The sequence below is a fragment of the Castor canadensis genome, chromosome 7 (assembly GCF_047511655.1).
Source record: "Castor canadensis chromosome 7, mCasCan1.hap1v2, whole genome shotgun sequence".
Classification (NCBI taxonomy): Eukaryota; Metazoa; Chordata; class Mammalia; order Rodentia; family Castoridae; genus Castor; species Castor canadensis.
In genome coordinates, this window is record NC_133392.1 from 33,772,593 (window position 1) to 33,794,275 (window position 21,683).

At 37.4% G+C, this 21,683-nt stretch overlaps 1 long non-coding RNA gene across 1 annotated transcript in view; it reads left to right on the forward strand.

The window, feature by feature from the left end:
• Positions 1-2,434: 2,434 nt before the first annotated feature.
• LOC141424771 (uncharacterized) overlaps positions 2,435-21,683 on the forward strand; it is a 36,430-nt gene continuing 17,181 nt past the window's right edge. The window contains exons 1-2 of the long non-coding RNA XR_012449674.1: positions 2,435-2,744; positions 3,885-4,047. This is a non-coding gene — a long non-coding RNA (uncharacterized lncRNA). The remainder of the gene's footprint in view (positions 2,745-3,884; positions 4,048-21,683) is intronic.

Sequence of the window (21,683 nt, forward strand, 5' to 3'; positions counted from 1 at the left end):
TGGGGTTTTCAGCAACAGATGACACAGTCTCAGTGGCCTGGGGAGTGGGGATGATTGTCTCCAGGTCCCTCAGGATAAGTAAGGTGATGCCAAGGTTGTGGCAATAACAACCTGGTTCCTGAGTCACAATATGTGAGGTGGACTTTCCCTAGGACAGTCAGGATGAATATGGGACACATTTGGGCTTGTGGCACTGCCAATCACAGTTGTGGAGCCATAAGTTGGTATGGGACCTTTTTTAGGCCCCACCAGATGAGCATAGGTGGCATTGGCATCTGTGGTACTGTGACTTCAGGGTGTGGAGCACAAAGGTCCCATTGTCCCTAGGTCCCATTGGGGGATTGCAGTTGGCACTGGGGCTTGTTGCTCTGTTTGCTGCATTCCTAGAGTTGTGGGACTAAATAATACCTTCTTCAGTTGCTGGGGAAAAGGCATAAGCAATCGCAGTTTTTTGGCATTAGCAGCTGTGCTCCAAAGTCCTTGAATATGGAGATGTTCCCTAGGTCATCTGGGGGCATTTGTAGGTAATGTTTGGACTTGTGGTTTTGCTATTCATACCCACTGAGGTATAGGACATGAAGGAGACAGACCTTCACTAGATCCTATGGGTTGAGCAGCTGTGGTTCTGGGACTGAAGTTTGGAGTTTGGGGTCTGTGGTCTGAGGATTCAGGACTTGGGCAGTGTTGTCCCTTCATCACCTGTGGAAAGCTTTGGTGGGAATGAGGCTTGTGACATTGTAGTTACAGCCTTAAACGTGGATGGACTCTTTCCCTGGTCCCCCATGACAAGCTTGCCTGATGCTTAGGCTTTTTGAATCAGCAGCTACAGTCACAAGCTTGTGGGCTGGGGAGAACTTCTCTAAATTCTGCCACTCAAGGTCAGGTTTCTGAGGGAGCTGGGGTCACAACAGCTGTTTATGAAGCTGCAGGGCTCAGCTAGCTGGGAGCTTTCTTAGCTCAGGATGCACAGGTGCTAGTGAAAGCAGAATATTGCTGTAGTGGCTACAGTCTTAAGGTTGTGAGCTAGGAAGTAGATTTACCCTAGATTGTGGGGGTAGGGTTCAGTTTCTGTGTTTACAGGGGCAGAGACCACTGGCTGCTGTATTTCTGGAGTTGCAGAGTTCACTTGGGAACTTTCCCAGCTCCTAGTGCACAGGCACAGATGAAACAATGATTTCCAAACTGTAGGAGTTTGTGAACTAGTTGGGAGGCCTCCTCTAGATCATGTGATATGAGTGCATTTTTTTTTTTTTTGGCAGGGACTGGGGCCACTGGCAGCTGCATTCTTGGAGTGGTTGGGCTCAGCTGGGAGCTTTCCCGGGTCTGGATACTCAAACTCGCTTTAAACCTGGATTTTAAGTCAGTGGCTACAAGTTGTGAGCCAGGAAAGGGACCTCCTTTAGATCACGCTGGTGAGTGCAGGTGTTTGTTGGGCTGGGGCAGCTGTATTTCCAGAACTGCAGGGCTAGGGCCATGCTTTTCCCAGCTCTGGATGCACAGGCTACGGTGGGAGGGTGAAACTCTAATGCCTGCATTGTTTGATTCCCAGCTCCTGGCCAGGGAGCTGAGGTTGAAGTTGAGGTTGCCTGTCTGATTTTCTGTGCTGTGTAGTGTTCCTGTTAATGGAAGAGTTATTCTTTTTAATCATTCATCAAAATTATGAATGGTAGCTTGCCCCCTGAAAATTTTATAGTTTTCAACTTTACTGTTAAAATATGGCCATTAAGACCACGTCATCAACTGGGTGCTGGTGGCTCATGCCTGTCATTCCAGCTACTGTGGGGAGTGTAAAATAGAAAGATTACAGTCCTGGCTGGCCTTGGTAAAAGGTGAGACCCTATCTCCAAAATAACCAAAGCTAAAAGGGCTGGAGGCAATGCTCAAGTGGTAAAATGCCTTCCTAGCAAAGCTCAGAGTTCAAATCCCAGTAGCACATGAAACAAAAAACAAAAAATGAAACAAATCAAACAACAAAACAATAACAACCAAACACTACCTCTGAAATAGGTACAGTTATGTTTTAGTTGGAATGACATAAGATCATATCAGTAGGAATGATATGTTTGTTTTCATATTTTGCCAGCAGGCCAAAGTATACTGAAGATAAACAGTGGTTTCCCAAAGTGTGAAGACTTTGTCATTGTTTGGTGATCAGTGGACACAATTTTTATAGTCTCTTGGAGTCAAAGGTTTCAATTGCACTTACACAAAGTGTATTAATGGATCTCTTTATCTTCCTGGGGATTGGTCTTTTTTGTTTGATTCTTCTTTCTCTGTGGAATCAAAGCTATGTCAAAGGGAAGCTCCCACCTGGGCCAACTCCTCTCCCAATTGTTGGAAATATTCTACAGTTAAATACTAAGAATATCAACAAATCCTTAATCATGGTAAGTGTTAGGTCTCAGGCATTCTTGGGGCGGGTGGAAGGTCCTGAGGCTAGCACTGAAACCAGACCCCCTGATTAATGACCACTTGCCAAACTCTCCTAATTGTTTCTCTGCTTACAAAACTCAGGAACTTCCAGTTACTCAACTAGTCAGGCATGTCTACCTGTTCCTTCTGGTGATCACAGATAATTGGAGATCAGAGACTCTCTCCCTCCCCCATGGCTTGGCCCCTCCTATAAAGCCCACTACCTATTTCAGCCAAGCCACTGCACCCTGAACCTGAGGGTCAGCCCAGCAGTCTGTAATAAATCTTTCTTTTCCACACATTATATGGTCTTTATTCACCAGTTCCTTACAGTAAGTATGATTAATTTTCTTTCAGTGTTTGCGATGAGTGACTGCCATAGTCTTAAGAGGTAAATAAAATGTGGTTCCAGACAGCATGTTTTAAACAGATGGCCAAGGGCCACTTAGATGGGATTTTTGAATGTCTACAACTAGAATGAAATGTGATCCATGAGATCCATGCAAAGTCAGAACACTAAACTTTCCTGAAGCACACATCGATTTAATGTTAAGGAATTTTTACAGTTCTTATTGTATTTACTGAATGAATGATTCAATAGCTTCTTTACTCCAGGTTATTTGCACAGAAGTAGCTAGCTCAAGGAATGTCAGAAATCTGCATTTTCCCTGAGACAGCTAGTTATCAGGGCACTGCCCCTGTAAGATCCTCTTTTTGTGCTTTGAGCTCTAGCTAAAGGAGATTGTGCCAGAATCTAAGCTTATCCATTTGCTAATTCATAGCTTCAGGGATGTTTTTAAATTCCTCTGAGCTGTAATTTCCTTTTCTTTAAGATGTATATCATAATTATTTTTCACAAAATATCATGCATTCAATAGTAGTTAAATGCCTATTTTGTATTAGGCACTATGTTAGATGTGTACAGAGGATTTTAATGGTGAATGAAAACTTTAAAAGATGCAAGTAATTGTAGAATGTACCATCTGGAGAGTACACATATACTATGACAAGTCTGCCATTTTGTCATATATTATTGAAATTTAGAGGCCTTAAGTGCTGTAAGGATGATATAGAGAAAGGATATCTACACTCTACACAGGGGGTAAGTTGGAGGGACTTCCCTTAAACAGGAGCAGAAAGACATCATTTACTATAAATCTAGGTATGAAGCAGAATTTGATACAACTATAAGTTTGGCAGGAAAATTTAATAAAATAATTTTTAAAATGCAGCCTACAGTCTGTCATGTAGTGAAAGCTAACTGATAATAGCAATGTTGCTAATTAATATAGTGATAATTACCATTTAAATGTATTTTCTTATTAAATTGCTGGTTCTGAAAGTTGAATTCTTTTATATTGGGTGATGAATATTAAAATGTATCTTCAATAAGATTAAATTAAGCATTTTTCTTCACTTATCAACATTCAGTTTTGAAATTCTCACATTTCTTGCATCTTCTTCTTTTCCAGCTAGCAAAAGATTATGGTCCTGTGTTCACTCTGTATTTGGGAATGAAGCCCACTGTGGTGTTGTATGGCTATGAAGCAGTGAAGGAAGCCCTGATTGATCATGGAGAGGAATTTGCTGGCAGAGGGAATTTCCCAGTGATGGATAAACTCATGAAAGGATTAGGTATACTTCTTTTTTGGGGGAATGTCCATGAGTTTACAAATTGCAAATAATCTAGACAGGCAGAGAAATTGAGAAATTAGCATCATTTACAGAAATTTATATAACAGCTTTCATTATTCTAAAATAAGTCCATGTATACATTAAAAAAATTTGTTGAAGTTTTGATTAAGATCTATAATTGTACATATTAGTGAGTTTCAATGTGACATTTCAATACATGCATATAGTGTGTACTGATGAAATCAGTCTTCCTTTGTCTGTGCTCCCTACCCTTCCTACTCTCTAGTAATCACTCATGAATAAGTTTTCTATAGAGTCCTTCACCCAATTTTTAAAATCTATTAGTGTGATACAATGTCCCCATGAAATACTAAGTTTAGTGAAAGTAAACTATCTAACCCCTAGTGTACTGTAAGCTTCTTTCTGTTTTTTTGTTACAGATCAAGAAAGTTTATTAGTAAAGCAAAGCAAAGGACAGTATGCACACAGACATAGGTACCAATACACCTGAGAAGAGGTGTGGTGAGGAATCTATATCTATCTATATCTGTATCAATGCTTATGTCTATGCCTGTATCTATATCTAATTTCTAATATAATATCTAATCTCTCTCTATATATATATCTCATCAGGGATCTCTCTTTCTATATATATTTATATTATATTTTATTTATTACTTTATTGTGCTGGGTGGGGATACATTGTGGCATTTACAAAGGTTCTTGTATCAAATGTATCATACTTGTATTCACCCCCTCTACCACTCTCCTTTATCCTCCCAATCAGGGATATTTATGGTGAAAATGTAGGTAGGGACCTTGATTTAAATTCACCTTAGGATAGGTGTTCCCGTTTGTTCTAGACACCAGGTATGCTTCTTCTTCTTCTTCTTCTTCTTCTTTTTTTTTTTTAGATTTTTTCAATAGTACAAAATAATGGGTTTCATTGTGACATTTCCACACTTACATACATATACTTTGATCCTATTCACCCCTCAGCACCTTCCTTGCCCTTCTGTCCTACAGATTGTCCTCTGTTTAGGTTCATGTCAATTTGTATTTATGGATCTAAATTATGAATATAAGAGAGAATGTGCTGTTTGTCTTTCTGAATCTGGCTTAATTCACTTAATATAATGTTATCCAGTTTCATTTATTTTCTTGCAAGTGATAGAGTTTTGTTTTTCTTTATTGCTGAATTATATCCATTTCATAAATATGCCATACTTTATCTATTAATTGGATGATGGTCACCTAGATTGATTCTATAACTTGGCTATTGTGAAATGTGCTGCAATAAACATGGGTGTGCAGGTGTCTCTATTGAATGCTAACTTACATTCTTTTGGTATATGCTCAGGTATAGCAGAATCATGTGCATTTGTATTTTTAATGTTTTGAGGAATGTCCATACTAATTTCCATAGTAGCTGCACTAACAGCGTATAAGGGTTCCTTTCCTCCACATCCTCTCCAGCATTTGTTGTTGTTTGTGTTCTTGGTGATAGCTACTGTGACTAGGGTAAGGTAGATTGCAATGTTGTTTTGACTTGCATTTCCTTTATGGTTAAGGATGCTGAACATTTCTTTGTGTATTTATTTGCCAATTGTACTTCATCTTCTGAAAATTGTTCAATTCATTTACTCATTTACTTATAGGGCCATTTATTCTTTTGGTTAGTTAATTTTCTGAGCTCCAAACACACACACACACACACACACATATTCTGGATATTAATCTCTTGTCAGATGATAGTTTGTAAAGATTTTCTCCCAATCTGTATGCTGTCTCATCACTCTGTAATTGCTTTCTTTGATGCATTGAAACTTTTTAATTTGATGCAATCTCATTTGTTAATTCTTGTTCTTATTTCCTGAGCTATTGTAGTCCTGGTCAGGAAATAGTCGCTTGTGCCCATATTTTTTTTTAATAAAATTTTTGTTAGGATATATTCATGATATGGGGGGATTCAAAGTGACAGTTCCAATCAGACTTATATTGTACATTATTTACATGTCCCCCATTGTCTCTCCTCTTCAGCCCCCTCCCCACCTGGCCCAGAGTAACTGCAAGAGGTTTTTTAGTTCTCTTTCATATAGGTATATAAAGTTCATCAATCGTATACTATCACCTTAATCTCCTTCCTTCACTCTTCATCCTCCCAACAGTACCCCCCTGAAACACTGTGCCTATTTTATAGTCCTGGTTTTTGTTATTAATATTTATGTTGACATTCAAATGGGTGTCTCAATGCATTTCCACTTTGGGTATGCTTTACTTTGGGCTGTTTATTCCCTTAGATTTCTCTTCCTTACCTCTTTTCCTCCTGCCCCCAGTTTCTCAACAGCTTTCAATACATATCCTTATATCCTCTGCTTTCACATATTATGATATGCAGTATTACTGATGCTCTATCATTCTCTTTTCCTTTCTCTCTTTCCCCGAGTTCCATATAGTAGTTCCACTGTTACAAACATGTTCTATTTCTGAGTTTATGATCACGCTTGTTTTTGTGGATATGTTTGTCTTTAGATCTATCTTCCACATATGAGAGAAAACATGCAACTATTGTATTGCTGATCCTGGGTAACTTCACTTAACATGATGTCCTCCACTTGCATCCATTTACCTTCAAACCACATGTCATTACAACTTGTGGCTGAGTAATACTCCATTGTGTATGTATACCACAATTTCTTGATCCATTCATCAGTTGTAGGGCATCTAGGTTGTTTCCAAAGCTTGGCTATTGTGACTAGTGCTGTAATGAACATTGGTATACAGGTGTCTGTACTGTATCCTGTCTTACGCTCTTTTGGATAGATGTCCAGGAGTGGTATCACTGGATCATATGGCAGTTCTATCTCTAGTTTTTGAGGAATTGCCATCCTGCTTTCCATAGTGGTTGTACTAATTTGCATTCCCACAATCAGTGTATAAGGGTTCCTGTTTGCCATATCTTCGCCAATAATTTGTTGTTGTTATTACCCTTGATTATGGCCATTCTAATTGGGGTAAGATGAAATCTAAGTGTTATTTTGATTTGCATCTCTTTTATAATTAGGGAAGTTGAAAACTTCTTCATGTATTTACTGGCCCTTCTTCTTCATTTGAGAATTCCCTGTTTAATTCATGTGCCTGTTTCTTCACTGTGGTGTTGATTCTTTGGGGGATGAGTTTTTTGGGTTCCCTGTAGATTCTGGATATTAGTCCCTTATTGGATGGGTAGCTGGCAAAGATTTTCTTCCATTCTGTGGCCTGTCTCTTGAGTCTGGTGACTGTTTCCTTTGCTGTGCAGAAACTCTTTAGTTTGATGCAGTCCCATTTGTTCATTGTTTCTCTTAGATGCTGAGGTTTTTTGGTTCTGTTTAAGAAGTCATTCCCTATATTTATCTGTTTCAGTGTATTTCCTACTGCATCTTGGAATTGTTTCAAAGTTTCAGGCCTTATATTAAGGTTTTTGATTCACTTTGAGTTGATTTTGGTACAGGGTGAAAGATAGGGACCTAGTTTCAGTCTTTTACATGTGGATATTCAGTTTTCACAGCAGCATTTATTGAAAAGGCTGTCTTTTTTCTATTGTGTGTTTTGGGCTCCTTTGTCAAAGATCAGTTGGCTTAGAAGCATGAGTTTATGTCTGGATCTTCTATTCTGATCCATTGGTCTTCCTGTCTGCTTTTGTGCCAATACCATCCTGTTTTTATTGTTATGGCTCTGTGGTATAGTTTGAAGTTGGGTATTGTGATGCCTCCAGCATTGGACTTTGTGCTCAGAATTACTTTGGCTATTCGAGGTCTTTTGTGTTTCCAGATGTATTTCATGATTGTTTTTTCTTTTTCTTTGCAGAATGTCATTGGAATTTTGATAGTTATTGTGTTGAACATGTGGACTGCTTTTGGTAGTATGGACATTTTCACAATGTTGATTCTACTGATCCATGAGCACGAAGGTCTTTCCATCTTCTGAAATCTTCTTTGATTTCTCTCTTCAGTGGTTTACAGTTTTTATTAAAAAAGTCTTTGGTTTCTTTTGTTAAATTTATTCCAAGGTACTTTATTGCTTTTGAGGCTATTGTAAATTGGATTGTTTCCCTGGATTCTTTCTTTGTCTGTTATATAGTCTTGTTATATAGAAAAGCTACTGATATCTGTATGTTTAATTTTGTGTTCTACTTTGCTGAAATACTTTATGATTTCTAATCATTTTTGGTAGAGTTTTTGGGGTCTCTTAGGTATAGGATGATAGTTTGACTCTTCCTTTCCTGTTTGAATCCATTTCACTTCTTGCTCTTTTCTTACTGCTTTGTTAGGAATTCCAAAACTATATTGAATAGGAGTGGAGAAAGCAGACAGCCCTGTCTCATTCCTTACTTTAAGGGGAATGGTTTCAGGTGTTCGCCACTTAGTATAATGTTGGCTGTACATTTGTCATGTATTACGTTTATTGTGTCAAGGAACATTACTTCTATTCCTAGTTTCTTCAGCGCTTCTATCATGAAAGGGTGTTGGATTTTTGTCAATGGATTTTTCTGTGTCTATGAGAGGATTATGTGGTTTTTGTCCTTGTGTCTGTTTATACTGTATTACATTTATGGATTTATGTATGTTGAACCATCCTTGCATCCCTTGAATGAAACTGACTTGGTCATGGTATATGATCTTTTGGATGTGTTGTTGAATTGTGTTTGCCAGTATTTTGATGAGAATTTTTGCATCTATATTCATTAAAGATATTGGTGTATAATTCTATTTTTTAAATTTTTAAAAATTTTTTTCTTTTATTTATATGTGCATACAATGTTTGGGTCATTTCTCCCCACTTCTCCCCTCTCTTACCCCCAACTCCCCTCCCTCTCACCCCCACCCCCTCGCTACCAGGCAGAAAATATTTTGCCTTTATCTCTAATTTTGTTGAAGAGAGAGTATAAGAAATAATAGGAAGGATCAAGGGTTTTTGCTACTTGAGATAAGGATAGCTATACAGGAAGCTGACTCGCATTGCTTTCCTGCACATATATGTTACCTTCTAAGTTAATTCTTCTTTTTTTTTTTATTGAGGATTTATTTATTTATTTTTGTTTTATTATTCATATGTGTATACAAGGCTTGGGTCATTTCTCCCCTCTGCCCCCACCCCCTCCCTTACCACCCACTCTGTCCCCTCCCTCTCCCCCCCAACCCCCTCAATACCCGACAGAAACTATTTTGCCCTTATCTCTAATTTTGTTGAAGAGAGAGTATAAGCAATAATAGGAAGGAACAAGTGTTTTTGGTGGTTGAGATAAGGATAGCATTACAGGGAGTTGACTCACATTAATTTCCTGTGCGTGTGTGTTACCTTCTAGGTTAATTATTTTTGATCTAACCTTTTCTCTAGTTCCTGGTCCCCTTCTTCTATTAGCCTCAGTTGCTTTTAAGGTATCTGCTTTAGTTTCTCTGCGTTAAGGGCAACAATTGCTAGCTAATTTTTTAGGTGTCTTACCTATCCTCACCCCTCCCTTGTGAGCTCTCGCTTTTATCATGTGCTCAAAGTACAATCCCCTTGTTGTGTTTGTCCTTGATCTAATGTCCACATATGAGGGAGAACATACGAATTTTGGTCTTTTGGGCCAGGCTAACTTCACTCAGAATGATGTTCTCCAATTCTATCCATTTACATGCGAATGATAAGATTTCATTCTTTTTTTTAATTTTTTTTAATTTATTTTTCTTTTATTATTCATATGTGCATACAAGGCTTGGGTCATTTCTCACCCCTGCCCCCACCCCCTCCCTTACCACCCACTTCGCCCCCTCCCTTACCACCCATTTTGCCCCCTCCTTCTCTCCCCACCCCCTCAATACCCAGCAGAAACTATTGTGCCCTTATTTCTAATTTTGTTGTAGAGAGAGTATAAGCAATAATAGGAAGGAACAAGGGTTTTTGCTGGTTGAGATAAGGATAGCTATACAGGGAGTTGACTCACATTAATTTCCTGTGTGTGTGTGTTACCTTCTAGGTTAATTCTTTTTGATCTCACCTTTTCTCTAGTTCCTGGTTCCTTCTTCCTATTGGCCTCAGTTGCTTTTAAGGTATCTGCTTTAGTTTCTCTGCGTTAAGGTCAACAAATGCTAGCTAATTTTTAGGTGTCTTACCTATCCTCACTCCTCCCTTGTGTGCTCTCACTTTTATCATGTGCTCAAAGTCCAATCCCATTGTTGTGTTTGCCCTTGATCTAATGTCTGCATATGAGGGAGAACATAACGATTTTTGGTCTTTTGGGCCAGGCTAACCTCACTCAGAATGATGTTCTCCAATTCCATCCATTTACCAGCAAATGATAACATTTCGTTCTTCTTCATGGCTGCATAAAATTCCATTGTGTATAGATACCACATTTTCTTAATCCATTTGTCAGTGGTGGGGCATCTTGGCTGTTTCCATTACTTGGGTATTGTGATTAGTGCTGCAATAAACATGGGTGTGCAAGTGCTTCTGGAGTAACCTGTGCCACATTCTTTTGGGTATATCCCCAAGAGTGGTATTGCTGGATCATAAGGCACATCTAGGTTTAGATTTTTAAGAAGCCTCCAAATTTTTTCCAGTGATTGCACTTGTTTACATTCCCACCAGCAGTGTAAAAGGGTTCCTTTTTTCCCACATCCTTGCCAACACCTGTTGTTAGTGGTGTTGCTAATGATGGTCATTCTAACAGGGGTGAGGTGGAATCTTAGTGTGGTTTTAATTTGCATTTCCTTTATTGCTAGAGATGGTGAGCATTTTTTCATGTGTTTTTTGGCCATTTGAATTTCTACTTTAGAGAAAGTTCTGTTTAGTTCACTTGCCTATTTCTTAATTGGTTCATTAGTTTTGGGAGAATTTAGTTTTTTAAGTTCCCTATATATTCTGGTTATCAGTCCTTTGTCTGATGTATAGCTGGCAAATATTTTCTCCCACTCTGTGGGTGTTCTCTTCAGTTTAGAGACCATTTCTTTTGTTGAGCAGAAGCTTTTTAGTTTTATGAAGTCCCATTTATCTATGCTATCTCTTAGTTGCTGAGCTGCTGGGGTTCCATTGAGAAAGGCTGCCTATGCCTACTATTTCCAAAGTATTTCCTACTCTTTCCTATACCAACTTTAGAGTTTGTGGTCTGATATTAAGATCCTTGATCCATTTTGAGTTAATATTGGTTTAGGGTGATAAACATGGATGTAGTTTCAGTTTTTTTGCAGACTGCTAACCAGTTTTCCCAGCAGTTTTTGTTGAAGAGGCAGTCATTTCTCCATTGTATTTTTAACCCCTTTGTCAAAGACGAGTTGGTTATAGTTGTGTGGCTTCATATCTGGGTCTTCTATTCTGTTCCACTGGTCTTCATGTCTGTTTTTGTGCCAGTACCATGCTGTTTTTATTGCTGTTGCTTTGTAATATTGTTTGAAGTCAGGTATTGTGATACCTCCAGTGTTGTTCTTTTTACTGAGTATTGCCTTGGCTATTCGTGGCCTCTTGTGTTTCCATATAAATTTAATGGTAGATTTTTCAATCTCTTTGATGAATGTCATTGGATTTTGATGGTAATTGCATTAAACATGTAGATTACTTTTGGGAGTATAGACATTTTTACTATGTTGATTCTACCAATCCATGAGCATGGGAGATCTCTTCACTTTCTATAGTCTTCCTAAATCTCTTTCTTCAGAAGTTTATAGTTTTCCTTGTAGAGGTCATTCACATCCTTTGTTAAGTTTACACCTAGGTATTTTATTATTTTTTAGGCTATTGTAAATGGAATTGTTTTCATATATTCTTTCTCAGTTTGTTCATTATTAGTGTATAGAAATGCTAATGATTTTTCTATGTTGATTTTCTATCCTGCTACCTTGCTATAGCTATTGATGGTGTCTAGGAGCTTCTGAGTAGAGTTTTTTGGGTCTTTAAGGTATAGGATCATATCGTCTGCAAATAGGGATATTTTGACAGTTCCTTTACCTGTTTGTATTCCTTTTATTCCTTCTTTTTGCCTAAATGCTCTGGCTAGAAATTCCAGTACTATGTTGAATAGGAATGGAGATAGTGGGCATCCCTGTCACATTCCTGATTTTAGAGGTATGGTTTCAGTTTTTCATCATTAACTATAATGCTGACTGTTGCTTTGTCATATATAGCTTTTATAATGTTGAGGTACTTTCCTTCTATTCCTAGTTTTCTTAGAGGTTTGATTTTGAAATGGTGTTGGATCTTAACAAAGGCTTTTCTGCATCTATTGAGATGATCAAGTGGTTTTTGTCTTTGCTTCTGTTAATGTGGTTTATTACGTTTATTGATTTTCGTATGTTGAACTACCCCTGCATTCCTGGGATGAAGCCTACTTGGTTGTGGTGAATAATCTTTTTGATTTGTTGTGAATTCGGTTTGGCATTATTTTGTTGAGGATTTTTGCATCAATGTTCATTAAGGAGATTTGCCTATAGTTCTCCTTTTTGGAGTTGTCTTTGCCTGGTTTTGGGATACGTATAATACTGGCTTCATAAAATGTGTTAGGCAGTTTTCCTTCCCTTTTTATTTCATGGAAGAGTTTAAGGAAAGTTGGTATTAGTTCCTCTTTAAAGGTCTTGTGGAATTCAGCAGAGAATCCATCCAGTCCTGGACTTTTCTTTTTTGGGAGACTCTTGATTGGTGCTTTGATTTCATTTTGTTTTATAGATCTATTCAGGTGTTTAATTGTCCTCTTGGTTCAGTTTTGGATGATCATATGTATCTAGAAATCTGTCCATTTCTTTAAGATTTTCAAATTTATTTGAATATAGGTTCTCAAAGTAGTCTCTGACGATTTCCTGGACTTCTGTGGTGTTTGTTGTTATCTCCCTTTTACATTCCTGATTTTACTAGTTCGGGTTTTTTCTCTCCTCATTTTAATCATGTTTGCCAGTGGTTTATCAATCTTGTTTATTTTCTCAAAGAACCAACTTTTTGTTTCATTAATTCTTTGTATGGTTTTTTGGTTTCTATTTCGTTGATTTCAGCTCTTATTTTTGTTATTTCTCTCCTTCTATTTGTTTTGGGATTTGCTTGTTCTTGTTTTTCTAGGAGTTTGAGATGTATCATTAGGTCATTGATTTGAGATCTTTCAGTCTTTTTAATATATGCATTCATAGCTACATACTTTCCTCTCAGGACTGCCTTTGCTGTGTCCTATAGGTTCCAGTAGGTTGTGTTTTCATTTTCATTGACTTCCAGGAGCCTTTTCATTTCCTCTTTTATTTCACCAATGACCCATTATTTTTTAAGCAATAACTAATTCAGTTTCCAGCTGTTTGCATGTTTTTTGTCTTTACTTTTGTTGTTGAATTCTACTTTTATTGCATTGTGATCAGATAGAATACATGGTGTAATTTCTATTTTCTTATATTTGCTGAGGCTTGCTTTGTGCCTTAGGGTATGATATATTTTGGAGAAGGTTCCGTGGGCTGCTGAGAAGGATGTGTATTGTGTACAAGTTGGATAAAGTGTTCTGTAGACATCAAGTAGGTCCATTTGATCTATGGTATGTTCTAGATCTTGGATTTCTTTATTGAATTTTTGCTTGGATGACCTATCTATTGGTGATAGTGGGGTGTTAAAGTCTCCCACAAACACTGTGTTGGAGTTAATATATGCTTTTAGGTCTTTTAGGGTATGTTTGATGAAATTGGGTGTGCTGACATTGGGTGTGTATAGGTTGATAATTGTTATTTTTTTAGTCTATTTCTCCTTTTGTTAGTATGGAATGTCCTTCTTTATCTCATTTGATCAATGTAGGTTTGAAGTCTACTTTGTCAGAGATAGGTATTGCTAATCCTGCCTGTTTTCGAGGGCCATTGGCTTGGTAAATCTTCCAGCCTTTCATCCTAAGCCTATGCTTATTTCTATTGATGAGATGGGTCTCTTGTAAGCAACAAATTGTTGGATCTTCCTTTTTAATCCAGTTTGTCAAATGGTGCCTTTTATGGGGGAATTAAGTACATTAACATTAAGTGTTAGTATTGACAGGTATATTGTGATTCCTGTCATTTAGTTGTCTTAGTTATTTGTGGGTTTGATTGTGTGTAGCTGTATTGATGTTACTCTCTACTTTCTTTCTTTTTCTTTTCCTATAATTTGGTACTGCCTGCCCTTGAAGAATCCTTTTTAGTGGTGGCTTTGTGGTCATGTATTGTTTTAGTTTCTGCATATTGTAAGACTTTCATTGCTCCATCTATTTTGAATGATAATTTTGCTGCGTGGAGTATCCTAGGGTTGAAGCTATTTTCATTCAGTGCCAGGAAGATCTCTCCCCAAGCTCTTCTTGCTTTTAATGTTTCTGTCGAGAAGTCTGCTGTGATTTTGATGGGTTTACCTTTGTATATTATTTGTTTTCTCTGTCTTACAGCCTTCAATATTCTTTCTTTAGTCTCTGTACTTTTTTTTTAATGATAATATGCCATCCTGTAGTTCTATTTTTGTCTGGTCTGTTGGTGTTTTGGAGGCTTCTTGCACCTGTATGTGCATAGGTTTCTATAGATTTGGAAAATTTTGTTATTATTTTGTTGAATATATTATGGATTCCTTTTGCTTGCAACTCTTATCCTTCTTCAATGCCCATAATTCTCAGGTTTGGCCTTTTGATGGAGTCAGTAAGTTCCTGCATTTTCTTTTCACAGGTCTTGAGTTGTTTAACTAATATTTCTTTGACTTTTCCTTTAATTACCATTTTGTCTTCAAGTTCTGAGATTCTGTGTTCTGCTCGTTTTATTCTGCTGGATTGGCCTTCTGTTTTGTTTTGCATTTCTGTTTCATTCTTTTTTCTGAGGTTTTCTATACCCCGAGTTGCTTCCTATCTGATATTGTCTATTTTCATTCTGAGTTTATTTATCTCTTTTTCAATGTGTTCTTTGTTTCACTTTGGTATTTATACAGTGCTTCTATAGTTTCTTTTATTTGTTCTTGTTCTTTTTCAAATTCTCTATTTTTATTGTCTTGGAATTTCTTGAGTATCTCCTGTACATTTTGGTTGACCATATCCAGTATCATCTCTATAAAATTCTCATTGATTGCTTGCAGGATTTCTCTTTTCAGAATGTTCTTTTGGGCTTTATTGGGTTCTTTGGCATAGTTTATCTTCATTTTGTTGGAGTCTGGATCTGGTATCTGTTTTCTTCATTTCCCTCTGGTTCCTGTACTGATTTATTATTGGGGGGAAAGTGTTTTCCCTCTTTTTTCCATCTTCTCATCATTGCCCTTGCTATTATTACTGTCCCTCTACTGTGTGTAATACCGTATTGTCTAGCTTGTAATAATAACAATGGTGATTTCTAGAGTGGAGGAGTGAGAGAAGAGGGAAAGCAATGAAGGTAAAGAAAGAGGGGGAAAAAAAGCCCACAACAAACAAGTAAACACACACACACACACACACACACACACACAAATAGAGCCAATAAATAAACAGGGAGAGGTACTGTACTAATCAACGGTGAACTAAACAGGCATTAGAGAGACAGAGAGAAGATAGTAAAACAGAAAAAAAAAAAAAGAAAATCCCCAAGTTCAAATGCAATAAAGTTTCATTCTTAATAATTTTGGTGTTAGTCCTTTATCCTCCAGTCCTGGTGTTGGTGTCTGGGAAGAAGTTCTGCTGTTGTCTCATCAAAGGGGAAAAAACAAAACAAACAAACAAACAAACAACAAAAAAAAACCCCAAACCAGAACACATCAAGACAAATCCCAAATTTAAATGCAATACAATTTCAGTTTGTCCTTCAACATTCAGTCCTACTTCTGTCATTGTCTCATCAAAGGATGAAAAGAACAACAAAATAACCCAGAGTCTGGAGATAGCTTTGTGAATGTTTATCTTGGCTGTGGCTCACCTACCACCTTCTGTCAGCTTTCTGCTATTGCAGGCTTTATTTATGCATTTCTGAGGAATGAGCTTTACACTCACCTAGTCCCACAGGCTTTGTTTTTTTAGAGTTCTCCTGGCCACATGCCCCTTTTGTTTTCTCCAGTATGCAGCCCTACCTGTCTGTTACAAGTGCAGTCTTTTTCTTTATTGTTTAGAGTTCATGTGGGGAGGTGTTCTCCCCCACTCTCTGGTGGGGCATGGTATGGTTTGGCCACTTTTACAAGCCTTCCCCTCTCCAAGCACACTGGGGGGGGGGGTGCTGCTGCTTCTGCCTTCTAGCACCAGTTTGTTTATTTACAGATCGTGTGAAGGAGTGCCTTTCTCCCACTCTCTGATGGAGCATTCTATGCTTTAGCTGGTTTTACAAGCCTTCCCCTCTTCAAGCACATTGGGGGGGAGGAGGTGCTGCCTCTCCTACCTTCTCCTGCTGGCTTGTTTACTCACAGTTGGAGTGGGAATTGCTCCTCCCCCTCTCTCAGAAGTCAGGGCCGCACCACCTCTTTGCTAAATGTCTTTTTTTTTTTTCCAGCTGCTTGTTTATTATTCAGATTGTTTTTTTCTTCTTTTATCCCTGGGTGGGGGTCAGTCTTTCCAGGGGGTTATGCTGATTTACCGTGTGCTGCTTAGCTCACCTGGTGGTCAGTGTCTTCCCAAACAGTCTGGGAGATGGCATCTGGCTGTGCAGGAGCCCTCCTGGTTTCTCCGTTTATCATGGAGTGGGGATGCTATGTGTGGGCTGGTGGTGTGTAGGAGTTGGAGTTTTTCCTCTTCTTGCTGGTTTTTCCTGAAAGGTGTATCTCCAGTGTCTCTCCAAGATTTTACTTTAGGAAGCATGCTTTCTCCTTCCTCTCTCTAGTCACCATCTTGGAATCTCCTATAATTCTATTTTCTGGTTATGTCTTTATTGGGTTTTGGAATGAATGATATGCTTGCTTCATAGAACGAGTTTGGTAGTGTTTCTTCCTTTTCTATTTCCTGAAAAAGTTTCAGGAGCATTGGTGTTAGTTCTTCTTTAAAGGTTTGGTAAAATTTGGCAATGAATCCATCAGGTCCTGAGCTCTTCTTTATAGGGAGACTCTTTATTACTGCTTCAATTTCATTGCATATAAGAGGACTATTTAGGTGGTTAGTATCTTTTTGGTTCAATTTTGGTTGGATATATACATCTAGGAATTTATCCATTTCATCTACATTTCCCAGTTGATTTGAGTGTAAGTTTTCTAATGATTTTCTGGATTTTGTTAGTATTTGTGTTTATATTCCCTGTTTCATCTCTGATTCTATTATTTGGAGTCTTTTCATTTTTTCATGTTGGATAAGGGTTTGTTGATCTTGTTAATCTTTTCAAAGAACCAAGTTTTTGTTTCACTGATTCTTTGTATAGTTTGTTAGGTTGTGATCTCATTGATCTTGGCCCTGATCATTATAATTTCTATATGACTGCTTGTTTGGGGTTTGGTTTGTTCTAGTTTTTATAAAGCCTTAGGATATACCATTAGATTGTTTATTTGAGAGGTCTGTTTGTTTTTCATTAATCATTTTAGCATTTACTTACATGTTTATACATTATTTGGGCCATCTCTCCTTCCTCCCCCACCTCTAAGCAGAGCCTGTTGTGCTCACTTGTTTTCCAATCTTGTATAAGAAAAAACATAAAAGATAATAAGAAAAACCTGGCATTTTTGCTAGTTTAAGATAAAGATAGCTATACAGGGAGATTCCTTGTGTTGTTTCCATATTTATGTGTATTACAATCCAAATTATTGCACCTCTACCAGATCTCTTCACTACTTCCTAGTTCCTCCCATAGTGGCCTCTGCCAGTGTAAAATTACCATAGTCACTCCTAAATAATGAGCACATCAACCACATACAAGTTTTTGTTTTCCTTCCTTTCCTTAAACTTCAAGTGTGCAGTCTCCTCTTAGTACATGACCTATGTCCAATAATATTACTGTTTTTGTTTTAAATCTATAATCCACATATGAGAGAAAACAAATGATTTTTGGCATTCTGAGCCCGACTGTCTTTGCTTATGATGATGTTCTCAAGTTCCATCCATTTAACTGCAAATGACAAAATTTCATTCTTTGTGGGTGAATGAAATTTCACTGTGTATAAGTACCACATTTTCTTAATCCATTTATTGGTAGTGGGGTATCTTGTCTGTTTCCATAGCTTGGCTATTGTGAATAAGCATGCAATATTATTATTATTATTATTATTATGAATAAGCATGCTTATTGCAATAAGCGTGGGTGTGCAGGTGCCTTTGTAATAACCTGAGTCACAGTCCTTAGGATATATCCCTAGGAGAGTATTGCTGGATCATTTGGCAGATCTATGTTTAGATTTTTAAGAAGCCTCCAAATTTTTTTTCAGAGTGATTACACTAGTTTGCATTCCCATTAGCAGTGTATGAGGGTTCCTTTTTCCCCACATCCTCATCAACACATTTCTGATTTTACTAATTTGGGTCTTTTCCTTCCTCTTTTTAGTCAGATTTGCCAGGGACTTGTCATTCTTGTTTATTTTTTCAAAGAACAGCTTTTTGTTTTGTTGACTGTATAGTTTTTTTTGGTCTCTATTTCATTAATTTCAGCCCTTATTTTTATTACTTTTCTCTTTCTGCTTGTTTTGGGTTTTGCTTGTTTTTGTTTTTCTAGGAGTTTGAGATATAATATGAGGTCATTTATTTGAGATCTTTTGTCCTTTTAATATATGCATTCATGGCTATATACTTTCCTCTTAGGACTGCCTTTACTGTTTTCCATAGGTTCTGGTAGGTTATGTTTTCATTTTCATTAACTTCCAGGAACCTTTTGATTTCCTCTCTTATTTCTTCTATGACCCACTGATCCTTGAGCAAAGTGTTGTTCAGCCTCCAATTATTTGTGTATTTTCTGCTATTGTTTTTTTGTTGAGTTCTAGTTTTATTGCATTGTGATCAGATATAATACAGGGTTTATTTCTATTTTCTTGTATTTTATGAAGCTTTCTTTGTTTCTTAAGATATAATCTCCTTGGCAAATGTTCTATGGGTTGCTGAGAAGAATGTATATTGTGTTGTTGTTTGGTGAAATATTCTGTAGACATCAGTTAGGTCCATTTGATCTGTAGTGTCATTTAGTTCTAGGACTTCTTTGTTGATTTTTTTGTGTGGATAACCTATTTACTGGTGATAGAAGGGTATTACAGTCTGGTGATATAGGGGTATTAAAGTCTCCCACTACCACTGTGTTGGAGTCTATATGTGCTTTTTAAATCCTTTAGTGTATGTTTGATGAAACTGGGTGCACTTACATTGGGTGCATATAGTTTGATGATTGCTATTTGCTTTTGATGTATTACCCCTTTTATTAGTGTAAAGTGTCCTTCTTTGCCTTGTTTGAGCAATGTAAGTTTGAAGTCTACTTTGTCTGATATAAATATTGCTACTCTTGTCTGTTCTTGGTGGCCATTGGCTTGGTAAATCTTCTTCCAGCCTTTCACACTAGGCTCATGTTTATTTCTGTCACTAAGATGGATCTCTTGTAAACAAGAGATTGCTGGATCTTCCTTTTTAATCCAGTTTGACAAATGGTGTCTTTTGATGGGGGAATTGCATCTATTGACATTCCATGTTAATATTGATAGGTATGTGGTGATTTCTGCCATTGAGTTATTTTTGTTTTTTAAGGATTTGATTGTGTGCAGTTGAATCAATGTTATACAATGATTAGCTGTCTTTTCTTCTCCTGTGGTTTCATACTTCCCTTCCTCTCATGGTTTTGTTTGCTTTCATCTCTGTCATAGAATTCCTTGTAGAATCTTCTGTAGTGGTAGCTTGGTAGACATATATTGTTTTAGCTTCTGTTTATTGTGGAAGACTATTATTCCTCCATCAATTTTGAATGATAGTTTTCTGGGTAGAGTATCCTAAGACTGAAATTATTTTCTTTCAGTTCTTGAAATACCTCACTCCATGCTGTTCTTGCTTTTAAGATTTCTGTTGAGAAATCTGCCTTTATATGTTGTTTGTTTTTCTCTCTTACAGCCTTCAATATTCTTTCTCTGTTCTCAGTGTTGGTTGTTTTAATGATAATATGCCGTGGAGACATTCTATTTTGGTCATGTCTGTTTGGTGTTCTGGAGGCTTCCTGTACCTGAATGGGCAAAACTTTCTCAAGATTTGGGAAAATTTCTGTTATTATTTGGTTGAATATAATAGGTATCCCTTTGCCTTGTACCACTTCTTTAATGCCCATGATTCTCAGGTTTGGTTTTTTGATGGATTGCTGAGTTCTTGAACATTCCTTTCACAGCTCTTGAGTTTTTTGACTAAGATTTATGTTTTTTCTTTAAAATCTATTTTATCTTTACACTACTGAGATTCTGTCTTCCACTTGTTTTAGTCTGCTGGAAAGGCCTCACGCTGTGTTTTTTATTTGACTAAAGGGACTTTTGATTTGTAGGATTTCTGTTTGAGTACTTTCTCTGAGATTTTCCATATTTTTGTTCAACTCCTCTTTCATATCTTGTGTTGTCTTCTTTTTTTCATATGTCTCTTTTTTTATTGTCTCCTTTGGTGTTTATTTAAGTCCTCTCTGAGTTCATTTAGTTGTTTCTATATCTTCTCAAGTTTTTTGTTTATGATGTCTTGAAATTTCTTGAGTGTATCTTGTACTTTCTAGTTAACTGTGCCTTGTACCTTCTCCATGAGTTTCTTAGTGATGTCTTCCATGATTTCCTCTGTGAGAGTTTTTTTTTTGTGGACACCACTGTGCTCTTTTATCACTGTTTTGTTGGGTCAGGAACTGTGTATTCATTTTCTTCATTTTCCACTAAATCCTCTACTGAAATTTAGTTTTTGCATGTTGCAGTTTCCTTGACTTCTGCTTCTCCACATCATTCTAATTGGTTCTGTGCAACTATGTTTTTGATTGGCAAGGTGCCAGTTTTAACTTCCTGTTTTCTTTCCCTTGATTCAATTTTTGTTTTGTGAGTGGCTTGGTTGTTAACTATGTTGATTTGCTATTTCTGTCTCTGGCCTGGTGGTATAAATTAGCAATAACAAATTCACAGTTTCCATGCCAGACTAGTAGTGTACATATCATAAAGAAAAGCCCTTGGTAATAATATCTATAAATATTGGGAGTTAGGGGGTGGTAATGGTTGTTTAGCTAGAGATGGAAACTTGGGTAGTCTGCAAAGGTGGTTCTAAAGGGGATGGGGACAGAAAGGGTGGGTGGAGTGGGTGGAGGGAGATCTATGGGGGATGCTATGTTTTGTGGCCCTTGTATATGCTTGGGTGTATTTGTGCTGTTGTAATGGATGGTGTTTTTGTCAGGGATTGCAGGGGCTCGGGGTGTGTATGGTACAGTAGGCTGTTAGGTCTGCTCACAGCTGTCAGACTGTTGATTACCTGATTTCACAATGTGTTTGGGTCCCATTTCTTCAGGTCTTACAATGTGAGATTTTGGAGGAGCATTGAATATTGAGCTCTGTAAGAGAAATCTTTGTAATTCATTTGTTAAAGATGGAGACTTAAATGTAGGTACAGCTCAAGCATTAGAGTGCCTGATTTTCAAGCACAATGCCATGAGTTCAAACCCCAGTGCCACCAAATTTTTTCCTTTTGAAAAACCTGTCCTTTGGACTATCAATATACTCATAAAAAATGAAGGACAGGAAGGTAAAACAGGTTCTTATTGGAGATGGGTACCAGTGGGCGAGTGGAGGGCATAAAGAGAGGTTGAGGA